Below are 24,229 nucleotides of genomic sequence, written 5' to 3'. Positions count from 1 at the left end.
AGATTAACCTACTTTTTTGCCATCTTTACAAGTTTTTACTTACATAATAGTTTGAGTAAATAAAAGTACTTGAAATTCAACATTTGACATTTGAATTGAACTTTATTATACTTGTTTATTGATAACAATTCATTTTATATTTTCAGACATGGCTCATGAAAGAACTTTAAGGTTTTATCCTTAAATAAGGAAACATCGATATAAAAAATAACAATACTACAGAAAAAATTGTATTTGTCGAAACTGCCAAGTGAAGAAAAAAAACAATACAGGGAATATATCTTGTACAGAAAAAAATGTTTATAATGAAAAATTCAGCCTCCATCGACACAGCAAAATGTCCTATGCATGTACGCCCGCATTACGCATGCATTATGTATTATTTAGAGTAAAACGACCCCTTGATCTAAGAAAACAGTGTAACCGTAACCACTAAAACCATAATCTGACCGATCGTAGTTAAGTCAAGAAGAAATGTGACAAGACGTTATCTCGTGTTCTCTAAATTCTTTGGCATTTGATATTTAGAAAAGTCAATTGGCCATTGGCTTGTCTTACCGCAAGCGTTCGATGCGGTGGGACCCCCCCCCTCGCAGCTTTTTGCAATTTGTTTTAACTAGAATCTCGTTCACTTTCTCTCGGAACCTGCTTTCTCCCTCTAGCAATATCGAATACATTCAGAAAAGTAGACGTAAATCAACGAGTTATCTCAGAATCTATTTCTCTTATGTCGCTTTCCCCAATACCTCATTCTGTTTGTTATATTTGTTATTAGTTTATTTCTGACTTTAAATTAAAATAATTCTTTCCCCCTATTTCTGCTCCATTCCTTTTGCTCTTCCATTATCGTTTCTATCTTTTTCTCTCTGTACCCAAATGCTCCTTTAAAAGAAGATTGCTATCTTCAGTGGATATCAGAACGAGTCTTATCTTCATTAGATATGAACTTAATTGGACCGATTGGATTTTTTTTCTATTACCCCCATCCCCCCTCGCTCGTTTTTTGTCGCTCTTCCTTTCCTTTTGTTTTTTCTCATCCTACCACCCGCCTCCCCTCCTCTCCCCCCTCTCTCTTTTCTTTATTCCATGGTCGTTGCATTGTGATTAATATCTTACGTAGATATTAAGTATGCGCCCCTGCTCTCTCTCCATCTTTCTCTCTCCCCTCCCTCTCTAATCTCCTTCCTCTCTATCCCTTTAACTCTCTCTTGCTCCCTTTCCCTTTATTACTCTTCAAATTCGCACCACTTTCCCTCTTTTATTGAATCCCCAACTCCATGGTCCCTGCACGACGATTATTATCTTAAGTAGATATTGACTTAAAGGAAATGTGAATGGACCGACTTGTGCACCAATGACATCCTTTCCTTTTTATGTCCGAGTATGTCTGTCTTCATAAAGGTATAACCCCCCCCCTCTCTCTCTCTCTCTCTCTCGGTATCTGTTTCACACACACACACACACACCCACCCATACACACACTCACACCTCAAACGCACCCACACACATAGGTCTTCTCCCATTCTCACTCTGCCCTTCTACTTGTCTCTGACTTTTTCGTTTTCAACTGCAAATATTTCTTATCATGCTTTCTGTTATTCATTTTATTAGATTCCATTAAAATATATTGGGTATTCGTTTCATTATCAAATTATAAATATATATAAGACCGTCACGATATCTCGGACAAGCCTTACTGTAACAACGTAGTATTAGCCCTAAACATTTATTATAGGAAAACAGGCCCCAAAATCGAATTAGCAAACGTCGGCTTACCCTTTAATCTTTCTCCACCTTGCGTACCATCGCGTCACTGAGTATTTCCTCTGCTACTAATATTCAAGCCTGTTGTTTCGTAAAACGTCCGTGTCCGCTATCTATCCCATCCATCTTTCACCATTCTTGATCTTTAAACATTGACATTCTGGTATCGTATCAAACCAATGAATCTCCGTTGTTCAGACGTCCTTGTCCTTGGAAAGCAATGTCATGTATGTTGTTGAACTTTTATTCCTGTTCATGCTGTAGTCACACCAACGAAACCGACTCCAAACTGACCGATAGTATGCCATTGGAAATAACATAATAGATTTGATCGGTCTGGAGTCGGTTTCGTTGGTCTGACTGTAACCGAAACCGACTCCAAACTGACCGATAGTATGCCATTGGAAATAACATAATAGATTTGATCGGTCTGGAGTCGGTTTCGTTGGTCTGACTGTAACCGAAACCGACTCCAAACTGACCGATAATATGCCATTGGAAATAACATAATAGATTTGATCGGTCTGGAGTCGGTTTCGTTGGTCTGACTGTAACCGAAACCGACTCCAAACTGACCGATAGTATATGCCATTGGAAATAGTGTAAAAGCTGTGGTCGGTCTTGGGAACGCTTCATTGGTGTGACCTGTACAATAATACTTCATGTTGAGCAACCACTAGATATTCATGACATCGAACGCAATGCATTATGGCTTGACAGACGTGAACAAATATTTTTATATAGAAGTTACCAAGAGGGGTTTATGAATGTTTACTTCTTAGTTATTTAATTATAACGGTTTCTATTGATACCATCTTTCAATCGGAGGGTCATGGATTCCAAACCCAGCCATAACATATTATTTTCCTTTAACAAAAAAGTTACCCACATTGTGCCATGTTCCACTCATTAACTCTTTAAATATACAGCGATGCAGTAGCGTACCTAGGATTTTCCAAAAGGGGGGGGGGTAAATTCGACCGCCAACAAAATTGACAAGCCCCCCCCCCCCGAAAAAAGGTCTTCAACCACAAATAAAGGATTTCGTACCAGAAAAAAAAATTGACAAGCAAAAAAAAGAAAAGGTCTTCAACAAAAAATAAAGGATTTCGTACCAGAATAAAATTTGACAAGCCAAAAAAAAAGAGCTTCAACCACAAAAAAGGTCTTCAAGTTCAAAGGAGCGGGCCACTTGCGGCTTGTCAGGGATCAGTTGTGACTCGTCAGAGGGGGGGATACGTCCATTGCATGGGTTATGACTTATCAGGGGGGCAGTCTGCCACCTTTGCCCACCCTCCCCCCCCCCGTAGGTACGCTAATGCAGCGATGTAATCGTCAGCTCGAGCTAAACCTTAATAATAATAGTGCGCTTCGGAATGGAATATATTCTTGATGATGTATTCCCTTATATAAATGCCTATTATCATTATCATTAGTATGAATAATTGCCTCTTTAACCGTTTGAAGAAAAAAAGAATGTTCCATACAATTCCATTGACCCACTAAAACTTCAGCAATGAACATTGTGATCATTTTACGACGTTCAATAAGAACTATTTGTATCCCTTAAAGTGACGTCTGTGACGCTGTCACTCTTCCCCGCCCCTCGATATGTCTTTTCTTGGTGATATCCGCTGCACGCCTCATGCGCTCAGACGTCCTCAGAGCAATTTGGGATTAATTGACCCCTTCAAGAAAACAGATCACAAACTGTCCATTCCAACATATTATCCCTTGGTCCACTAACAAAGGTCAGTTTTTACAGACAAATCAAGATCATTTGTCGGTATATTAGGAGAAGCCAGATCTGGTGCCGGGTGAGTGATTCGGAGACGTCGTCATTTCCCTGCCATTAAGTCAGGCTAAATCCTTGTTTGAGCTTACACCGACCAAAGGAATGAAGCATGACATTAAAGGAGAAGCTACTAGGTTAGTTCGTGTAATTAATTAGAGCTATTTAGATTAAATCAGCGATGAAATTGATTGTTGACCAAAAGACACGTTTCATCAGTCGACATGAAAGGAATTCAAACGCACACTAATTGATAAGAAATGGCCAGTGGTATCATCGATAAGGACTGTGCTTTAGTAAGCACCCACCTTCTCTGCGTCAAGGTCGGAATTCATTCTTCAATCCGGGCTGTGATCCGTTAAAAATGTCTAAACTATGGATCAGCTGTCATCACGCCAACCATGAGTGTTAATACCAAATAATACAACAAATATACACAGCAAAAACTGTGGTGTTAACCGGTGTACATAGAGGACCACACCAGTTATCTTACACCGGTGTTAAATTCGTGGTGCTAGTTTTACACCTAAAGGTGTTATAACAATACATTTTGTTGTTACATTTACATTCTTTGGTGTCATTATGTTTAATCTCTAGGGTGTAATTTTAACACCTCAGGGTGTGGTCCTCTATTAACACCAATTGGTGTCAGTTTTAACACCGCAGTTTTTACAGTGTACCCTTTAGTAAGAAAACCATGATGTAATAAGGAATGTCTTATTCTAACACTAATTTCAAAATTAAACCAAAATAAGATAAGGGATACAAACATGAGGGTTCACCGTGAATATTTTTTTGAAACATTTTGATCTTGTTTGAACCCAGTTTTACCATGGTCCATGTCCATGTTTTTGCCAAGGAACATATAGATCTTTACATACTCGGAGATTAGAGGTGAAAAACGGTGCCACGTAGAGGATAATATTATAATGGCATATGTGAAATAGCACTATTTTGTAAGCTTAAATACCACTAAATTCCGTAGGAAAGAAACCACTTTGAATGCCTTAGGTAGAAACCAGATTAAACCGGTATACAATATCGAGATGTTCTGGAATGATTGCTTTTTTTTGCTTTTATTTGAGAGAAATTCCTTTAAATTGCCGAATCACGAGGAGAAAATAGATATTTGTCGCAGGAGAAAGCATCTTGCTTGGAGTAATGGCTGATTTGCTTTGTATTGTAACAAAACAAGGGAATCAATCAGAAAAATATCCCCCAGCGAAGAATTCATCTGATACGCGGATGAAACACGTTGGCTTGCTTTAGTATTATAAGACTGGCGTGAACTGTTAAGACGAGACAAAAAAGCTGTTTTAGGTTTGCGTCAGCACTCTTCATCGCCTTTTTGTTATAGAAGGTTGAGATAATATTATTAATGGTAGGTGAACTATGTTTGCATCCATCTTTTCTCAGGGATGATTATTAATTCTTGATTGCTCTTGTACGATTCTCGTCGATATCATTCTTTACAACATCATTCACGGATACCTTGGAATCTACAAATGAGATGTGATTTCCTCAATGATTGTTATCATCGCAACATCACTCGTCTAATACTTCCATAGTCGATGAAATATCTTTCTCTCCCCCTCTCTCTATCTCTCCCTCTCTATGTCTCTTCCCACTCTCTCTTTTGGCTTTCTTTATGTGAATCGAACTTGCTCCAATATTGTAATGATTATCATAGGTGAGATCTCAAGTTCCCTTGATTGAATCGTGCTTCCTCGTCTAGTCATGCCGTCCATCGCTCTTGTTCGCGTGATGATCAGACATTTACGCGCTCAATGTCAAATCAGACTTCACAGCCTTTGTCTGCAGTAGACAATTTTCTCAAGGAGACAACAAATTCATATTTTATCATGATCATTCAATTATGAAGATGAATCCAGGGTATTTTATATTCCAAGGTGTAGGTCTACGCAGAACCACAATGGTCATCTTGCGAAAGCAATATTAAGATGCAGTGAGAGGCATATGGAATGAAAGACTATTCTCTTTTTTAAAAGATGTGATTGCTTTTAAGAATCGCTTCAAGAATCACCAAACCCGAAATTGAAAAAAAAAATACATACTCCCTGCACTTTTTTGAAGTGTTTATGCACCAAAACATAGGAAGCTATGTATCATATTCATGCCGCTCAATGCGCAAATCTCTCTCTATAAAAAATATAAGTGTATCGACTTTAAGAAAAAAAATCCGCCGCCCCTTTTTTTAACTTGACCTGGGGGGCGTTTCATCAATATTTTCGTCCGACAAGTTGTCAGATCTGACAACTTTCCTGGATTCTGGTTGGTTGAGAAGCACTGTTACTATAGTAACTGTCGGATAAAACAGGACTTGTCGGATAAAACGTCTGACAAGTCCTTTCATGAAACGCTCCCCAGTTTTCACAATTTCAAAAGTATTAATAAAATCATCGGTTTGATTCTTAATTGGTGCATTTCTGTTGCTGATATCTGGCTGGTGGTTAAAAATAATATACACCGGCATTTTTTTCAGTGCTGATGACATTAAGGGCATAAATTGGACAAATGGCTTGCTACAATGACCAATAATTTTTTTATAAGGAGGAGCTGGCAATTTCCGATCAGAATTATTGTCACGACTGGAGTTCCTCAATTCACGAATAATTGATCTCATTTACGCGGTATTGGGTGTCACGACCCCTTCTGAGAAGATGAGGATGAATCGTGTTAACGTGATAAGCCTATCATCGTTAAGTAAACAAACGTCATTATCTAACAGATCACGTTTCTGTCCCCTTGAACTGACCAGCGAGAGTTTGATTTCTGTAAACACTTCTTGTACTTCTTAAATACAAGAGTATTTGATTGGCAACAGTGTAACAAACAACCAGCGCTGAATGGAGGATTTCCTTCGCAGGGGGTAAGCGCAAACTAAAGGAACGCATGCGTAGGCCGTAATCTCGTGGTACGCATACGAAATACGCTCTTGGAAATGAAATACATGTATACATCGAGTTGAACCGAAGTGACGTTCATTGTAGGAAAGTTGGATGAACTATTGAAGGGTAAAGGGTGAAGCGTTATGTGTCATTCCAGACCATTTCAAAATGGCGAATAGATTATCTTACTCGGTGATTACATATCGGAATGGCCATGAAACTTGCCTTTCTCGTACGGTGCAAAAATAACCGGGCGATCCCAGGCAATTGAAGTTCAAGATAGCCTATGTATGAATTCGTCACTCTGGATAAATTGGAGGAAAGGATTGATAGTTTCGTGGTGTCTGTTTCTGCCATCATTACAATGAGCATACCATATTGATGTATTAGCTATCCAATGAAAGCCGTCCCATGGTGCGAGGGTAACGTGTCAACCTCGCTCCCAGGAGAACGCGCAGGTTGCGTGATACGCACACCTCCGAACACCCGGGAGAATCGCCTCCATATAGACCGGCCATCGCAGTTCTATTGATTCCACTTGGTCTTCCGGGGGACGAGGTTGAAATTAAAAGAAATTAAAGTATTTAGATTGCTTTTTCTCCTCTCGCCGGCAAGGGAATTTGATTGGGTCCTGGTAATATTATGTTTGGGAATGTCATATCATACAAATTTTCACACAGGGGGCTCCGCGGGAGCAAAGTGAAAAGGGGTTAAAAATTGATGGAGGGATAGAGAGAGGGAGAGAGAAAAGGGTAGATGGAGAGATATGCAGCATGACCAACAGATAATGAAAAAAACAATAATTTCACACTTTTTGAAACCGACAATACACAATCTTAAAATCAAACAAAATGCATATCTTTCTTTCACAAAATGCACATTAACATAAGGAAGTAAAGGTTGATCTTTAAAAGATGAAAAACTTTTTTAAAAATGCATGCAACAATAATTATCAGTAATTGAATATAGATTTTTGAAGTTTCAACAATTTTCTTTTAAGCGAACAAGTCATGATGAATTCATATTGCAATTTTTTTTCATAAAGCGTGTCTACCGTGCAATGATTTAATAAATGGTTGTAGGGGAAGGGTTGATTTGGGGGTAAATTCATTGTTTTTACCATTTACTACGTAATAATAGAAATTTATTTTTCGAAGCTAATTCCCAGTGTTGATTATTAACAGGCATAATTGTATGGGCCATTAGGAGGAATATTACCAACCGTATGTCTATGTAATTATTGCAAAATTAGTGAATAAATCACATGACATATGGTCAATAGTCGTATTCGAATGAGACTGCTATTGAATTACAGACTCAAGGATACAGCCAGGCGTCAGGAAGATTGAGATTTTATTGCTGTCTGATCGCTCAAATTTGAATGAATGCAAAAGATGAAATACAATTTTTCTCATTTTGGAATGCAATTTTCAGTGCAAATATCTGACTTCATTTTTTTCTTTGTTTTAATTATTTTTCATTATTACTATTTTTGTTCCTATTTCCTCTTCTCTTTCTGTTTTTTACACTCCTATTTACTCTTTTCCCCCTTCAAACTCAGTATCATCATTTACATTTCATCTTCTAGCATCTTCTCTTAATTTCCCTTAATTTACATTTTCTTCATTGTTTGAACTTTCTTACGCAACAACTTACATTATAAACGAACTAGGTGCAACCATTGGCGGCGGAAGCCACAAATTTTAGGAGGGGACAACCCAAAAAATTTTGCAAGGAAAAAAAAAAGGTTTTCAACCCAAAATTTTAAGAGGGGACGTAGGAAAATAAATTGACAAGCAAAAAAAAAAAAAAAAAAAAAAAAAAAAGGTCATCAACAACAAATTTAGGGGGGGGACCGTCCCCCCTCCTCAAATTTAGGGGGGACACGTCCCCCCTGTCCCCCCCGCTTCCGCCGCCTATGGGTGCAACGCCAGTCATCATTTTAAGAAATGTTTTCATCTCCAAAATGCTGTTTTTAATTTCTGTTCTTTTCTCTTCTCTTGTTTTATTTCACACGTGCAGCAAAAACAAGACTTGGCCGCGATCCTAGACCAACTCCACAACACATACACAATGGCAAGGAAGCGAAACTTCTGCAACGATGCCTTCCTCGACAGCCTGGCCCAAGACTTCTGCATGAGGAAGAGGAGCAGCCTCCCCGATGACCTCGCCGAACTTGTCTCCCGAAACAGGAGGGAAACTGCTGAAGAGATGACCGACATTGAGTAGACTCCTCTATGGACCACCACCTAACACAAAAACTCACCAGTGGGACAATGGGATTACTAACCACCGCCATAACGAATACGTGGGACTGACGATTTTTCTTAAGGGTTTTTTTAATTGTTGGAAATAACATTCAATACTTAAAAAAAAGTAATCGCAACTGTTGGTAATAGCATAATTATCATAAGGTGGTCATATGCAGACATTCTATTTTTGTTCTTCATAAAAATATGTTTGATTTAAATGGTAATCAGAGTTATTTGCCCTTAAAAAGGAAATCAACGGCGAGTTAGGTTAACATAATTAAATCCACGAATTCGTAAACATCTTGGTTGTTTCTAAACCATTGATTAGCGACAACATTGTTATGATTTATTTCCTCCCTCAATTCAAATGGACGTTCCCCCCCCCCCTTTCTTCTTCATGATCTTTTACCTTTCTACGTCTCTTATTAGATTATTGTGGCAACTTGCAGCCATAATGTGTTCCTGTTTGTGAATAGCTGTAAATATGAAATACCAGTTAAACTGACTTGCAACAATTATTGAAGAAAAGTTAAAAGGTGCAATATGTAAATAGAAATGCAATGTTATCGCATTGTGGGACATTTATTCAGTTTTCATAGCAGTCAAAATCATTCCTGCTTCTTTCAATTCTGTTGTCCAGATAAAAGTCATTAGATATCTTGAATGGGAGTAGAAAGGCTTGCCCCATAGTAGAACTGAATATAGAGGACAAAATGAATACAGCTTGTATCCATGCCATCGTTGAGAAGAACTTACATGAATAAGGGGCTTCAGTTCGGGGAAATGTGTCATAAAGATTTAAATGCGACTCTAAGTCATACCTAAATCTTTGTGAAACACCGCCATGGTCTACTCAAGGAAAGTAGCAAGTGTTGTTTCAGCAATCACATAAGTATCTTTGATTTTACAATTGGGACCATATTTATAGCTTCTAGAAAGACACTTGGTAGCTTTCAACTGCAAATATATCTGTGTTACAACGTTATAATGCTAATACGGAAAGAAGTTTTTTGGGAAAAGATATAGATATAAATATATATACTCATTAGTAGTAAATAAAGCTATATGATGTTGTCTGGTTTCCAGTAGCTGTGTCTTTATTCCTTTTCTTCTTTTGAACTACTCACTCTGTTTCTCGTAATGTATCACTGGTAGTTGTATTCACAAGAATCATTCCATTCGATATTGTAATGTCAGTACAATCATACAAAATTTAAACTTTGGAAACATGTTCTGTATTAAGATCAATACAAATTGTCAACATAGTTCTGTTACTGTAATTTTTGGCTGAGCATTTTGGATTTGATTATCATTCTAAAACGTACCATTTTCGACCCTTTTTTCGGATCACGATATAAAACAACCTTTATGTACTTGAAAACATGTTTGGTTGAATTATGATATTTTTGGCGTGACTGTTATATACAACTTTCCTTTTGGTCTAAATTAAATATATTCCATTAAATTCATGCGTTCGTTTTTTTTATTGTGTGGCAATTGTAAATATTCTTACGAGTGGTTCTCGTGTGGCGTGACGGGAAAGAACATTGATGATTATAGTGCAGGTTTCAAAAAGAGCTAACTTGGTCCCTAATTACACTCATCTCAAGGTGAGACGATCGAGGGGCTTGTTTGTTTGTTTTTTTAATGGGATATTAATCTTCGAGAGTGCATTATATCCCCTACTGAAGTAAAGAAGGAGCCATAATTCACCCTTAAAAGATGTAAATCCCACTCAAAAACGACTGTTTCCTCGTCTCACTCTAAGAGGGTTGTGATTTTTGTCCAGGTCTCCGTAACACAAAGGTTTGCGATGAACTGCAAATATGAAAGAACCGCACTGATTGGTCCCTGGTCAGTATTTTAAACCCTTTGCGCGTGTAACATTGAAAATGATTGGTCAGTTCATTTAGCGATTGATTGCTAATCTTTGTGTTATGGAGCCATGGGTCCCGTTACACAAAGGTTAGCGATTAATTACACGCTTGAGTTTTACGATTGATTGTTCATTGTAGTCAATGTAATCAATCGTAGAAAAATGTTATACGATCATTGCTGTGCTTTGTGTTACGGGCCCCAGGTTAGCTCTTTTGCATTTAGAGTGATAACAATCATTTGAATGAGTGCTCCAATGAAGAGGAGGAGGTGGTCCAAGTGGTTACGCATTGGAATATCTGCGACATGATTTTGAAAACTTATATGAATGGTTTTTGCAACCTGAAAGATGTGTAAGTACTGTGAACATAACCTAGTGCAATAAAGAAAAATGATTCTAGTTATGTGAGAAAACAAGGGTTCAATGGCCTATAGACTATAAACGGGCAGGGGAGGGGGACTCAAAATTTCCTACCCAATCTAAATAATGTTTCGTTGATCGAATCCACTAGCGATCTAGAGATACCTAACATGATATATTAATTGGTAAGGAAAAAATAACGAAATACGATGGAAAACTGAGTGGATGGGTTGTTAAACATTCTGTATACATTTCCACAGTAACGTGCCCATCAATGGAATGATTTATTGACTGTTTGAATAATGTATTGATTGATTGGTTGTTTGATGGATTTGTTGATTGACATGTTGGGGATCTGGGTTTTTTTTTATTTATTTATTGATTGATGATTTATTGATTGATTAATTGATGGATCAATTGGTTAGTTGTTTACATATTGATTGCGTGTTTATTGTTTTTTCTTGACTGAATGATTGATTGTTTGATTATTGATTGATTGATGAATTGATTGATTGATTCATTCATTCATTAATTAATTGCTTGCTTGCTTGATTGATTGATTGATTGATGTATTGATTGATTGGTTGGCTGTTGATTGATTGATAGATTTGTTTAATATTTGATACGCAAGCTTTATTATCGAATTATCACTAAGAACCCTTTTGCCCCGTATTTGGAACCCTGAAAAAAGGGGTTCTTAAATGATTTTGCTTACCCAAAAACCTTAATGGATATATAAAAAACCAAAAAGGGCTCCAAAAGAATGTTCGAGGTAATTAAAAACCTTTTTGGGAACGTTAAAGGTTTCAAATACCGCACAAATATTGAATAGTCAGAACACTCTCTCCAACATGTCTAATGATTTTTTTTCCAAATTCTCTACAGTTGGTAGATTAATGAGTAAATTGTTCGGATGATTGGTCTTGTAATTGTATGAGCGATATGTTGACAATTTCATCAACATTTTAATTTGTATTTATATTATCAATTGAAAATTTTGCTACTTTTATATTGTTAACAATTAGGATTCCCCTTTATGATTGACATCAATATTTTTTTCACATTATAATGAAGAAAAAATACACTATTTTATATTTCATATTATCAAACACAAAACAGATACAAAAAAATGAGCTAGGTCATCTGGTCTGTGAAACGAAGCAACAATTAGAATGAAATAAATAAATAAAATAGATATCACAAGGCTTTTTCGACGACTTCATAGTTGAAGTTTGAACGTCCTCCGATGAAAGAAAGAGAGTCTACTCTTGAACGTATGTGTACATTGATGATGTAAACGATAAGTGTATAGAGCATGTAGAGAGATATGGAGTCGGTGTCAGGGAAGAGGACGAGGACGCAATGTTGGAATCGGCGTTTTTAAAACAAAATGTCAATCACTGGTCTGCTAAAATACATACAAAGTAATGAGTCACCCAGCCGACGGTTTACGGCCAATTTAAACAGATGTTCACCGGAGATAAACATAGGGCCTGTCATCAGATACATTAGGAAGAGGGGGTATCTCTTTACCTTAAAAATCAAAGCATCTACAGGGTCAATACGATGGTGGTTAAGTGCTTCTGGACGGACCATCAATTTTGTACACAGTTGATCATGTTGAAATCAGGCCTAGTTTATCTAACATCATTGGCGTCTTTTTTTTTATTCTTAGGAGGAGGCAGTGGATCCCAATAATTTCTAGAACGTGAGAAAAAAAGAAAGAGGAAAAAAATGCGATACAATATTGTGAAACCCTTTGATGAAAATTTGTGCAAATCTTTTATAAAATTGAATTTCGTTTTTGAAAGGTCATTTTTTTCGCTCGCGACTTCTTATGATATAAATGTTGTCCCTCACCAATGTTCAAATACCCCAATTTTTTTTTGTATGCCGGGTCTATTAGTATTACGCCACTAACATGACTAACGTCAATATAAAGTAGTGGTGACTTAGTTTAAATGGCTTAGGGGTGCGGCCAAATCTACCAATACATCACATCACATCAGGTACGGAAATGAAGGACTTCTCCTGTAGGTTTTTCGATCTTTGCTTCTAGTAATTGGCGATTATCTAGACAGTTGAAACTTGTGAGACTTTACGTGCGTTGAGTAATGGAGGTTTTAAATCCCCCCCCCACCAAAATTTATTCAACAGATGTTTAAACATTTCGAACAAACAATACGAACAAAACAAAAAATGGAAAAAGATAAAGGAGAGATCAGGGGCACAATGGGGCAATGACCCACCCATACACCTTGTCATTTGTAACCTGAAAACATAACCATATGGGAAGAGGGTTACGTATTTTCATGTAGTTCCTATAAGATCACAAACAACATCCGCATACGGAGTTCAAATTCATTTGGCTATATACCCTCACTGGTTGTTGAATTGATTATAGTGTTTTTTTACTGTTAGCGACAAAAAGAAATAGGCAGAGCATATCCACCCATTGAATTATAAATATGCTTATGAAGAAATCAACTAAAAGTTCGTAATGTATTGGATATCAACGTGTTTTTTGGGGGGGTTTTTTGGGGGGGATAGTGGTGGTATTTAAAAGCTTTAGTCTGAAGAGCATTAATTTTAATTAACAGTGAGCGTAGAGGCAATAAATGATGATATGACGACAGTTAGTCTATTTCTGCGATTACTATAGTAATATTAACATGCCTATATAGGTCTCTGTCCCTCCCCATCCATCTTTGTCCTGACACGAGATATGTGCTGCCATTTGGTCACAGTCCCACTTTCCGACTTCAAACCGACCAAAGCCATTGCATTACCTCCATTGACATACAATCTTTCGGTTTGAAATCCGTTACGCCGGTCTGACTGTAAAGCATTGTGATACAGTTGCACTTAAGAAACCGACTCCAAATCGATCAAAGCTAATACGTTTATTTGCAATGATATTCTATCGGTCGGTCTGAAGTCGGTTTCGGCTGCAGTCACACCGAAGAAACCGACTCCAGACCGATCAAAGCTAGTACGTTATTAACAATGATATACTATCGGTCGGTTTGAAGTCGGTTTCGGTTGCAGTCACACCGAAGAAACTGACTCCAGACCGATCAAAGCTAGTACGTTATTAACAATGATATACTATCGGTCGGTTTGAAGTCGGTTTCGGTTGCAGTCACAACAAAGAAACCGACTCCAGACCGATCAAACTGGTACGTTATTAACAATGACATGCTATCGGTCGATTTGGAATCGGTTTCGCCGGTGTGACTGCAGCATAAACAGGCAATGACGCGAATACCGATTCAATTATCGTTTCCTTTATCATAGAAAGAAATGGAATCCACCATTAGTAGGATCTCCCCATTGGCGGTTAGGACATAGGAGGACAAGGCGGGCTGGTCCCTGTACTGACCGACAAATAAAGCTTTCTGACCCGATCCAAATTAGTATCCGATCACTGCAAATTACAGGAGGTTGTTTAGCAACGATTTCAATCGAATAAGGTCAATGCTAACGGCAGATTAAAGGGACTGTTCTAACACATGTACCTTGGAAGATTTACACAATAATAGTTTGTGAAATATGTTAAAAACAGAATTTTCCTGATTTTCATGGTTATATAGAAAACAAGGGGCAATAGTGGAACATTAGGGTTTCAATAAAAAAAAAATTTAGTGTGTGCTTTTATGATAGGAAATGCAATTTTTATCAGATGATACCACAGCCTTTCATTTTTATTTATGATGTAAATGGTAACAGTTAGCAATGAATTGCGTTTATCTGGCAAAAATGATTCTTTATAATTATAGAGGGCTGCATGGGGAGAACAGGAATAACTTTTCTGCGCAAGCGCATTTTGCAAAATATTCAAGTTACAGCAGTTGTGAGGAGGAGGAAGAGGAGGAGAAGGAGAAGGACGAGAAGGATGTGTTTAAACAACAATTGAATTTCATTTGTTCTCAGCGGGATATCTCGTTTATCTTTTTCTTATTCGAGATTTCAGGTCCTTACCCTTATGTGATTAAAAAAAAGGATACACATTTCTCAGAATCATCGCAAAGTAACAAGAATAAAACGGTTACTCATTTTGTTTCAACAGCGTGGTCTAATCGCTGGTGGCGCTGCAAGTCAAACATTATGCAGCCGTCATCCATAGCATGACACCGCCAGCTGAACCCGCCAACATCGTGCTCTAATTTACACAGTTTAAGGTCAATCAAAGAGTTCCAATCGCCCTGGAAAGAACCGAAACCTGAAGAAAGTCACGAATCCTTGATCCCTCAGGACGACTGAGGATCAGAAATAGATCCTCCGCATGGTGGTTCACCAGTATGTCGCCAAGAAGAAGATATGTATGGGGGTTAGCAGCCGTAAGGGGGCTTCAACTTAAAATGATTAATATACATATTTTTAATGCCTAGTGCATGTTGAAGAGAACCATTCTTGAGGTTTCGAGGGCCTAATCACTAGTGGCAGGCCATAGATATTCATTCGAGACAACCCATTGCTATTTTTTTTAATTTTGATATGGCTGATTGACAAAGTGTATGCATATGATTGTCCATCTAACACTGATTCTATTTTTGGTAATTACTGAACTTCCTTTTCCCAAATTGGGAAGAAATATCACAAATTTTGGACTATATTTTGACTGGCGGAAGGATTAGGGCTATTTTGCTCTTTAAGGTGATGAATCTGCTCCACCCGACGGTGTCTTCAAACACGCCAATTTATTTTTAAAATGAGCCGGTCGAGGGACCCTTTTCTGGTCAGATATGGATTGCCAGATATAAATCCTATCCACTGGTAGTAAACATTCGACCCCCGAATTTCATCCTTATTTCTTATGATTTTTTTAAAGTGCCAATTTAACACATGAGTCTATGGGGAATGAACTAGGCCTGTGAGACCTTGATAAAACAAAAGTACACACTCATTTATTATGTTATTTTGTTGGTAGTGGCGCGAAGCGCATGGAACCATTTTTTAGAATACAAAAAATAAAGACAGGAAGGGTGTGTGTGGGGGGTGTAGGCGTGGGGTGTGTACTTTGTTTGCTCTATTTTTGGTTTCTTTTACTTCATCATATAAACTAATATTCGCATTGACAACAAGTTACATTTGCAAATAGGAATACATTGAAGGAACGGTTTGATAAAAACAAACAAAGGATGTTTGAAACAAGAGTAAGATAAATAAGAAAGTAGATGACATAACTTGACTTAGCTTAACTGCTCCAGTAAGAAGGATAATTTTCTTATCAAAGACAATACTAGAAGCTTCCAGAATTGTGAAAATTATACATATCAGCTGGCAGTTTCTTCATCATATGAGATCAGAACTCAGAGTTTCACACAAAACTCAGAGCATAGTTTATTTCCAACTGGAATGCAACATTTATCCTCTGTGGAATTATTGCATGCCATAAATGACTGTTTGCAGTTACAAGGAGATATCTGATATCTCCTTGCTTTGACAGAGGATTTGTCAGTTCTCATCGACATCATCAACCTGTTTTAATGAACGCTTTTCAACCCATTGATTGCTGAAACCATAGGCGGCGGAAGCTGGGGGGGGGGGACGGGGGGACGTGTTCCCCCTTAATTTGAGGAGGGGGACGGTCCCCCCCTAAATTTGTTGTTGATGACCTTTTTTTTTTGTCAATTTATTTTCCTACGTCCCCCCTAAAATTTGTTGGGGTCGAGAATCTTTTTTTTTTTGCTTGTCAAAAATTTTTTGGTTGTCCCCTCCTAAAATTTTTGGCTTCCGCCGCTAATGGCTGAAACTAACTGTTAATCACCATCAACATCGTCTTCAAAGACATTTCAACTCGTTACAGTGACTCTTATTATTCATCGTGTTCCAAATTCAATTTCATAATCAGCATTGTGGACATTCATTCAGGGAACCTTTGCCAGCCAACCAGGATATATATATATAATTTGAAATATTCAAATAGACTGATCAGAACTGACACTTCAAGAGATGTAAGATAATTAATTTGTGCTTTGTTTAGTGTATGATTGATCTATTTCCTGTAATAAAAAAGCAAATCAAATTTAAAACTAAATTTTCATTGTTATTTGTTGCATAATCATAACACTAATAATAGTAATAATAATGATAATAATAATTGTTATTATTATTATGATAATGATGATAATAATAGCAATTAAAATAAGAATAATAATTATGATCATATCGATAATAATAATAATAGCTGGTTTTTATATAGCGTTTTTTTTTCGCCTGGGGATACAAAGCGCTGCTATTATTACCCTGCCTTAGCTCGACACATGTTTGAAGAAGCAGACAATCAGATTGCACTTGTCATGATTAGGTGGTTGGTCGTTTTGACAAATACATGCACTCCGGACTGTATTTCATTGGGAAATAACATAATACACCTATTTAGATATTCCCCTAGACGAGTAGAAAAAAAAACCACGCATTTGTAAAAATTGAAACAATTCAACGATCGTAATGGATAATGGAGAAGCTAACGAATTTCTATATTTATTGGGTCAAATAAACAACGTAATATGCCTCCCCCACTCCCCCCCCCATAATGGTAGTCTAAGAAATGATTGGCCAGCAGTTAATGCATTGCGCATGCGCATTATCACATCTTTAGTTTGATCATCACGGAACCATTTCGGAAATCCCTTGCACACGCTATGAAATGTTGAAATCACTTATTCCGTACCTCAAACAAACAAAAAATGAATAAAATTACCCCGAGGGAACATGTACCCTACAATCACAAAGTAGTTTCAGCCGCAATCAAAATCGTCCAAAATGTCTTTGGGATAATGCTTTGATATTTAGGTCACTCGGTTTACATGTTTTAAGAAACATATCGAGATCCTGAAATTGATATCACTGGGGAAATACAGGCTAACAGTTCATTTGACGATCAGTTTCTCATTTCCGGTTTACTTACTAACCTGTCAGGTAATTATTCCAAGGATTTAAAGCTTTACTGGGCCCTTACATGCATTCCCCAATTTTTCTCCTTTCATTGAGAAAATGATCATAAAATATTAATAAAAATCCGTGTGCGGACCAATCAAAATATAATCCTGAAATTGACATTTTAGCTAAATTGGAAAAAGAGGAGTGCAGCATTTTTGTGGGCGTTGTGTATAAAAAGAGCGTACATCAACCAATTGAGACCTCTAATTGAAGAGTTTAGTCGCAAAAGGGATTAGGTCCACTTTGGAACTTTGTACCATTCCGAAAAACCATGTTTTTTATTTGTATATATTATTCATATCTATTATTATATTCTTGCAATATTTTTATAAGAAACTAAATTGTCATGTAGTGATACCCTACAGGGGCCGCGGAACCGGGGGGGGGGGGGCTGGGGGGCTTCAGCCCCCCCCCCCCCCACTTTTTTCCAAAACCGTGTACAAAAACGCAAAAATGACCATACGATTGTGATTTTTAGCATGGTCAGCCCCCCCCCCCACTTTTGGCTCAGCCCCCCCACTTTGAAAACCGTTCCGCGGCCCCTGCCCTATCATGTGAAACATAAAAGAAATCTACCTGTCGTATTTTTTTTCTATATATGAAAATAATCATTGCGGACCTAACCCCTTTTGCAAGTAAACTGAAATGAATCCAATCCAGAAGAGTTTGGTTGCAAAAGGGGTTAGGTCCAATCCAAGAAATTATGTTTTTTATTCTCCCATATTGCAATAATCTTATGTGAAACTGAATTTTCATGATACCCTACCATGGGAACCTAAAATTGGGTATAAGAAAAAGCTAACTCTCTTCCAAAAAAGCTGTGTGGACCTAACCCCTTTTGCAACTAAACTGAAATGGACCTAACCCCCTTTTTTAAAGTGATTTTTCTTTGCCATTTTAGTTCACTTTTCAATAATAATTTCAACTTTTCTTTGGTATCATCTTATAGAGCTACTAAAAATCTATACATTGAGACATAAAAATCAAATTGATGAAAAATGGACCTAACCCCTTTTGCAAGTGAGCTCTTCAATTATGAATAAAAGGGGGGTGTAGAACGGAGTATACATGTATAACAAATATATTATTCTACTGTTAATATATTTTTAGTTTTAATTAGAATTGCTGAAGTAAGGTCTCAGGAGAATATAATGGAAGTCAGTGGCGGATCCGGGGGGGGGGGGGGGGGCACAGCCGGCCCGTGTTTCCTCCCTGTTGAGAGCCATAATCAAAATTTGTAATGTAAATGTAACGTGTTTACCGTTTCAAAAGTGAGGACTTTTCTTTCCTTTTCGGTTTTTTTTTTTGCTTTCCAATTTTTTGCGGACGAAATGACCTTCAATTTTAGGTTAAAACCTTTTTTTTCAGAAAATATTATTTCCCTTTCTGAAAAATCTTGGATACGCCCCTGATGAAAGTTACTTTGGAAGGATTTTAGGCATTACATTATGAATCTCCCTCTATCATTAATATATTACTTTATTTATTCATTTATATATTTATTTATTTATTATTCATTATATATTTATTATTTAATCAATTAATTAATTTATTTATCTATATGTAAATGTTTATTTATTCCTTTATTTACTCATCCATTTTTATTTATCTATTTATTTATACAAGATTAAAAGAAGCATGATCAACAGCAGCTTTTTTATACAATGGTCCTGATATAAGAAAGTCGTCTGTTTTATCATGTTTTCAAATTGTTTTATGCAAATGTTGAACTGCAAAAATTGAGTAATTTCGGCATTAATGTTTCTTTTCATCCATTTTGTAACTAATCTCAAAGTAAGAAAACACATACTTATTCCCTTTGACTTGGATTTTCGAAACTAAATGATATTTCATTCTTTTAGAGTAGAAAATTAGTTCTAATAAACACTAATAACAGTTAATAGCGGAGTGTGGATTGCAAACTCATATTCAACCAAAAGTTATTATTATTTTTTAAGTTTGTATTGGGATTTCATGCTTTTGTGTTCTTTTCTTGATTATGCATTCCGCGAGCAGAGCTCTATCTTGATACAGATTTCCTAGCAATAGACCTTAATTTAAAATTGTAAACTGAGCTCTACTGATTATTAAAAATTCAGATATTTTCAATGTACGAATCAACAGAACGGTCGCTTCATGATGATCAAAGAAAATTTAAATGCAATAACGGCATTCCGTAGTTCAAAGTGCAAATGAGAGATACAACATGTTGTAGCGAAATTAAAACTTTGGGCTTGGGTGATGAAAAAAAATCTAAAATTATTTGGCGATCAGGTATGAACTCAAAATTCATTAAGAAGGGGAAGGAGAGAGGGGGAAGGGGGCAATCAAACAATGTTAATGAGAACAGGGGCTGTTTTCGCCACTCAGTTTGAGCGTTCTCCCGAGAATACTTGGAATATATAAAAAGTATCAACGGCTCATAAGGGACACTTTCCCGTTATTCGAGATTTGTTATTACTACTTCTTACCTAGATCCTTGCATTTCTTAAGACCTGGACTTCAAAATAAAATTGAATGGGGCTTGTCCGGGAGTCGAACCCGGGACCTCTCGCACCCTAAGCGAGAATCATGCCACTAGACCAACAAGCCACGCTTATAATAATTTGTTAAGTTATATCATTCATATAGGCAAACTGTTAAGAAAAAGGTGAACTTGATCTTATCAGTAGGTTTTTTTTTTTTGGGGGGGGGTGATTTTTTGTTTTTAATTCGTATTCAACTCATATGCAAAATGTTTTGAATGGCTAGAGGACTGATAATTAGACTATTTCGGAAAAATATATATTATGACGCTAAATCGTGTGGCAGATTGTTTCAGAGTCAACACAGGTTGACTTTTTCAAATTACATACAGTAAACATAATACTTATGGGGCTCGAATTAGATTAGAAGAAAATAAAAGGGTTATTATAGATTTGATATTTTTGAGATCGGATGACAATCAAATTTACATCTCTGAGGGGGGGGGGGTGGATTTTACATTTTGGCGCTCCTTTTCTTAAGACTACCAGCAATAAAAGGAACACAGTATGTCGAGGAATGTCAGGGAATCGAACCAGGAACCTCTCGCACCCAAAGCGAGAACCATACCCCTAGACCAACATGCCGTTCGGCCACATAATGTGTAAACTTTACGATTTTGTTTCATGACGCTATATATACCACCATTTCCACTTGATACATGCACAATGTCCGACTGTGATTATGTGCACCCCGTCCCCGTAAGAAAGTATAATCAAACTTGTTTCTCCTCATTGATACACTAAAGGAAAGCAAAATAAAAAGGTAATGTAAAAAAAATGTGACGTTGGTAATAATCTTAAAATTCATAAAGATAAACATCTAAACAGCTTCCCCTATCTTTTTTTAACAGAAGCACACGGCACCTAAATGCAAAGCATTTAGGTGCCGTGGCCGAGGATCGAATTTAGAACTTTCCAGGCGTCTTAGACCAGTCTGCCACGGCACCCCCATGCTCATAGTCCACGTCCTGGACGATTTTTATGTGTGTATGCGTGTTATGGGGTTGTAGTGTGTTTGGTGTTTGGTAGTCGTGTCGTACAAAATAACACAATCCAGGAGGTGGACTACCATGCTCACTGTTACCCGATCAAGCACTTCGGTTTTCTTCAAATTTAAATATAAAAAAAGAGATAACAGGGCTTGTCCGGGAGTCGAACCCGGGACCTCTCGCACCCTAAGCGAGAATCATGCCACTAGACCAACAAGCCGAGATAATGTACCACGTACAACTTCAAGTTTTTCACCTTGTTTTCTAATGCTGATGCAAAGAGAATGGCTACTGAATGCAAAATCTTTTCATATTTCAATTTTTGCACCCCGTCCCCGTAAGAAAGTATAATCAAACTTGTTTTTCTTCATTGATACACTAAAGGAAGGCAAAATAAAAAGGTAATGTAAAAAAACGTGACGTTGGTAATAATCTTAAAATTCATAAAGATAAACATCTAAACAGCTTCCCCTATCTTTTTTTAACAGAAGCACACGGCACCTAAATGCAAAGCACTTAGGTGCCGTGGCCGAGGATCGAATTTAGGACTTTCCAGGCGTCTTAGACCAGTCGGCCACGGCACCCCCATGCTCACTGTGACCCGATCAAGCACTTCGGTTTTCTTCAAATTTAAATAGAAAAAAGAGATAACAGGGCTTGTCCGGGAGTCGAACCCGGGACCTCTCGCACCCTAAGCGAGAATCATGCCACTAGACCAACAAGCCGAGATAATGTACCACGTACAACTTCAAAGTTTTTAACCTTGTTCTCTAATGCTGATGCAAAGAGAATGGCAACTGAATGCAAAATCTTTTCATGTTTGTCAATTTTTATTCATTTTTAAGGAGGATTAATGCTATTCATGGAGGATAAAAAATGAGATATGTGAAAAGAAGGTGTTGTTTGAAATTAAGATGATTGTATCATTTCATTGATTTGAGGACACGTGTATGTACGAGGACTGGACAAAACTGTGTAATAAAAAGGGGGCTTGTCCGGGAGTCAAGATAATGTACCACGTACAACTTCAAAGTTTTTCACCTTGTTCTCTAATGCTGATGCAAAGAGAATGGCAACTGAATGCAAAATCTTTTCATGTTTGTCAATTTTTATTCATTTTTAAGGAGGATTAATGCTATTCATGGGGGATAAAAAAAATGAGATATGTGAAAAGAAGGTGTTGTTTGAAATTAAGATGATTGTATCATTTCATTGATTTGAGGACACATGTATGTACGAGGACTGGACAAAACTATGCAATAAAAAGGGGCTTGTCCGGGAGTCGAACCCGGGACCTCTCGCACCCGAAGCGAGAATCATACCACTAGACCAACAAGCCGAGATAACGTACCATGTGCAACCTCCAAGTGTTTCACCTTGTTTTCCTTGTGATGATACAAGGAGAACGGCAACTGAATGCAAAATCTTTTCCTATTTGTCAATTTTTATTCATTTTTTAAGCAGGATTAATGCTTTTTAAGGGGGGAGATAAAATGTATGTGAAAGGTAGGTGTTGTTTGAAATTAAGATGATTGTATAATTTTTATTGATTTATGGCACTTGTATGTACAAGGACTGGACAAAAATATGGAATAAAAAAAGGGGCTTGTCCGGGAGTCGAACCCGGGACCTCTCGCACCCGAAGCGAGAATCATACCACTAGACCAACAAGCCAGGCGATGTCATTTCAATGCTATGATCTCTTGGGAACCTTGATTCAAATCATATCGCATTTTCAAAGTTTTTCATTTTTTTCTTCTATGATGATACAAAGAGATTGGCAATTGAATGCAGGCCCTTTTTCCTATTAGTCAAGCACATATTTTTTAAAGGTAGAATAAAAAACAAATAAAATAGTTACATGTACATTTATATAGCACTAAATATATATTGTTTACCATCGGTCAACCGATCCTGACTTGCCCGCACACGAATGATATAATTTTTACACTCCCTGTGGAGCATTCCAACAAAATTTACAATTTTCAATTGTTTGGCATATTACATAGGCTTTTGCATTCTACTGGGTACCCATTTAACACCTGGGTTGAGAGTGCCAAAGGTGGATCGCAAGGCCACGGTTGTATTCGAACACACGACCCTTTGATTATAAAGCGAGAGTCTTAACTGCTATACCACGGCGCTTCTAAAATATTTTTTTTAAATAGACAATAACGAAAGAAGAAGTTCATTGATAATGTAGCTGTGGTGTTTGTTTTCATTGGTGTTTTGGGGTTTCATAAAAAAGTAAATGTTGTATGACTGAAATAGGCCATAAAAAGGGGGCTTGTCCGGGAGTCGAACCCGGGACCTCTCGCACCCGAAGCGAGAATCATACCACTAGACCAACAAGCCAGTTGAAAATTTTCAAAACTTGACTATAGATAAGTTCACTGAAATTTTTAAATGTGGAGTCATGTGGGGACAGGGTTGATCAGGGAAGTAAGGGAAGATCGGAGAAGAGGGTGAGGGTAAAAATAATAGGAATAAGAGAAAGAAGAACGAAAGAAGACAAAATGTTCAATCGCCAACTGAAACGTGTAGTTTATTATGATTTTAATCATATAAACAATACACATTTCTTTTTTCTTTAAAAAAAAATACATCGATATTATTTCTCTCCGATCGAACCCTTGTATAGGCTTTACTGCAAACCAGCTAAAATCAACCGTGTTCATTTCGTATAACGCAGTGGCGTAATGGGCAACAAATTTTGAGGGGGTAGATTAATGTGGAGATATCGAGAAAATTAATACGAAGGTTTCAACATTGATCATTCGAAATTTCAACATATTTATTACTAAAATCAAATTTGTA

The 24,229-nt window shown here is 37.2% G+C and overlaps 6 non-coding genes across 6 annotated transcripts; all 6 read right to left on the bottom strand.

Annotated features, from left to right (window-relative positions):
• Window positions 1-20,418: 20,418 nt before the first annotated feature.
• Window positions 20,419-20,490, bottom strand: TRNAP-AGG. The gene has a single exon. It is a non-coding gene; the product is annotated as a tRNA-Pro (tRNA).
• Window positions 20,491-21,560: 1,070 nt separating this feature from the next.
• Window positions 21,561-21,632, bottom strand: TRNAP-AGG. The gene has a single exon. It is a non-coding gene; the product is annotated as a tRNA-Pro (tRNA).
• Window positions 21,633-22,065: 433 nt separating this feature from the next.
• Window positions 22,066-22,137, bottom strand: TRNAP-AGG. The gene has a single exon. It is a non-coding gene; the product is annotated as a tRNA-Pro (tRNA).
• A 542-nt stretch (window positions 22,138-22,679) lies between these two features.
• On the bottom strand, window positions 22,680-22,751 carry TRNAP-CGG. The gene has a single exon. It is a non-coding gene; the product is annotated as a tRNA-Pro (tRNA).
• Window positions 22,752-23,014: 263 nt separating this feature from the next.
• On the bottom strand, window positions 23,015-23,086 carry TRNAP-CGG. The gene has a single exon. It is a non-coding gene; the product is annotated as a tRNA-Pro (tRNA).
• Window positions 23,087-23,695: 609 nt separating this feature from the next.
• Window positions 23,696-23,767, bottom strand: TRNAP-CGG. Its single transcript has one exon. It is a non-coding gene; the product is annotated as a tRNA-Pro (tRNA).
• Between the last annotated feature and the right edge of the window lie 462 nt (window positions 23,768-24,229).

This window comes from Lytechinus variegatus, chromosome 14 (genome assembly GCF_018143015.1).
Source record: "Lytechinus variegatus isolate NC3 chromosome 14, Lvar_3.0, whole genome shotgun sequence".
NCBI lineage: Eukaryota > Metazoa > Echinodermata > Echinoidea > Temnopleuroida > Toxopneustidae > Lytechinus > Lytechinus variegatus.
Note: the sequence above shows the minus strand (reverse complement) of the source record. Positions and strands in the feature narration are given on the sequence as shown.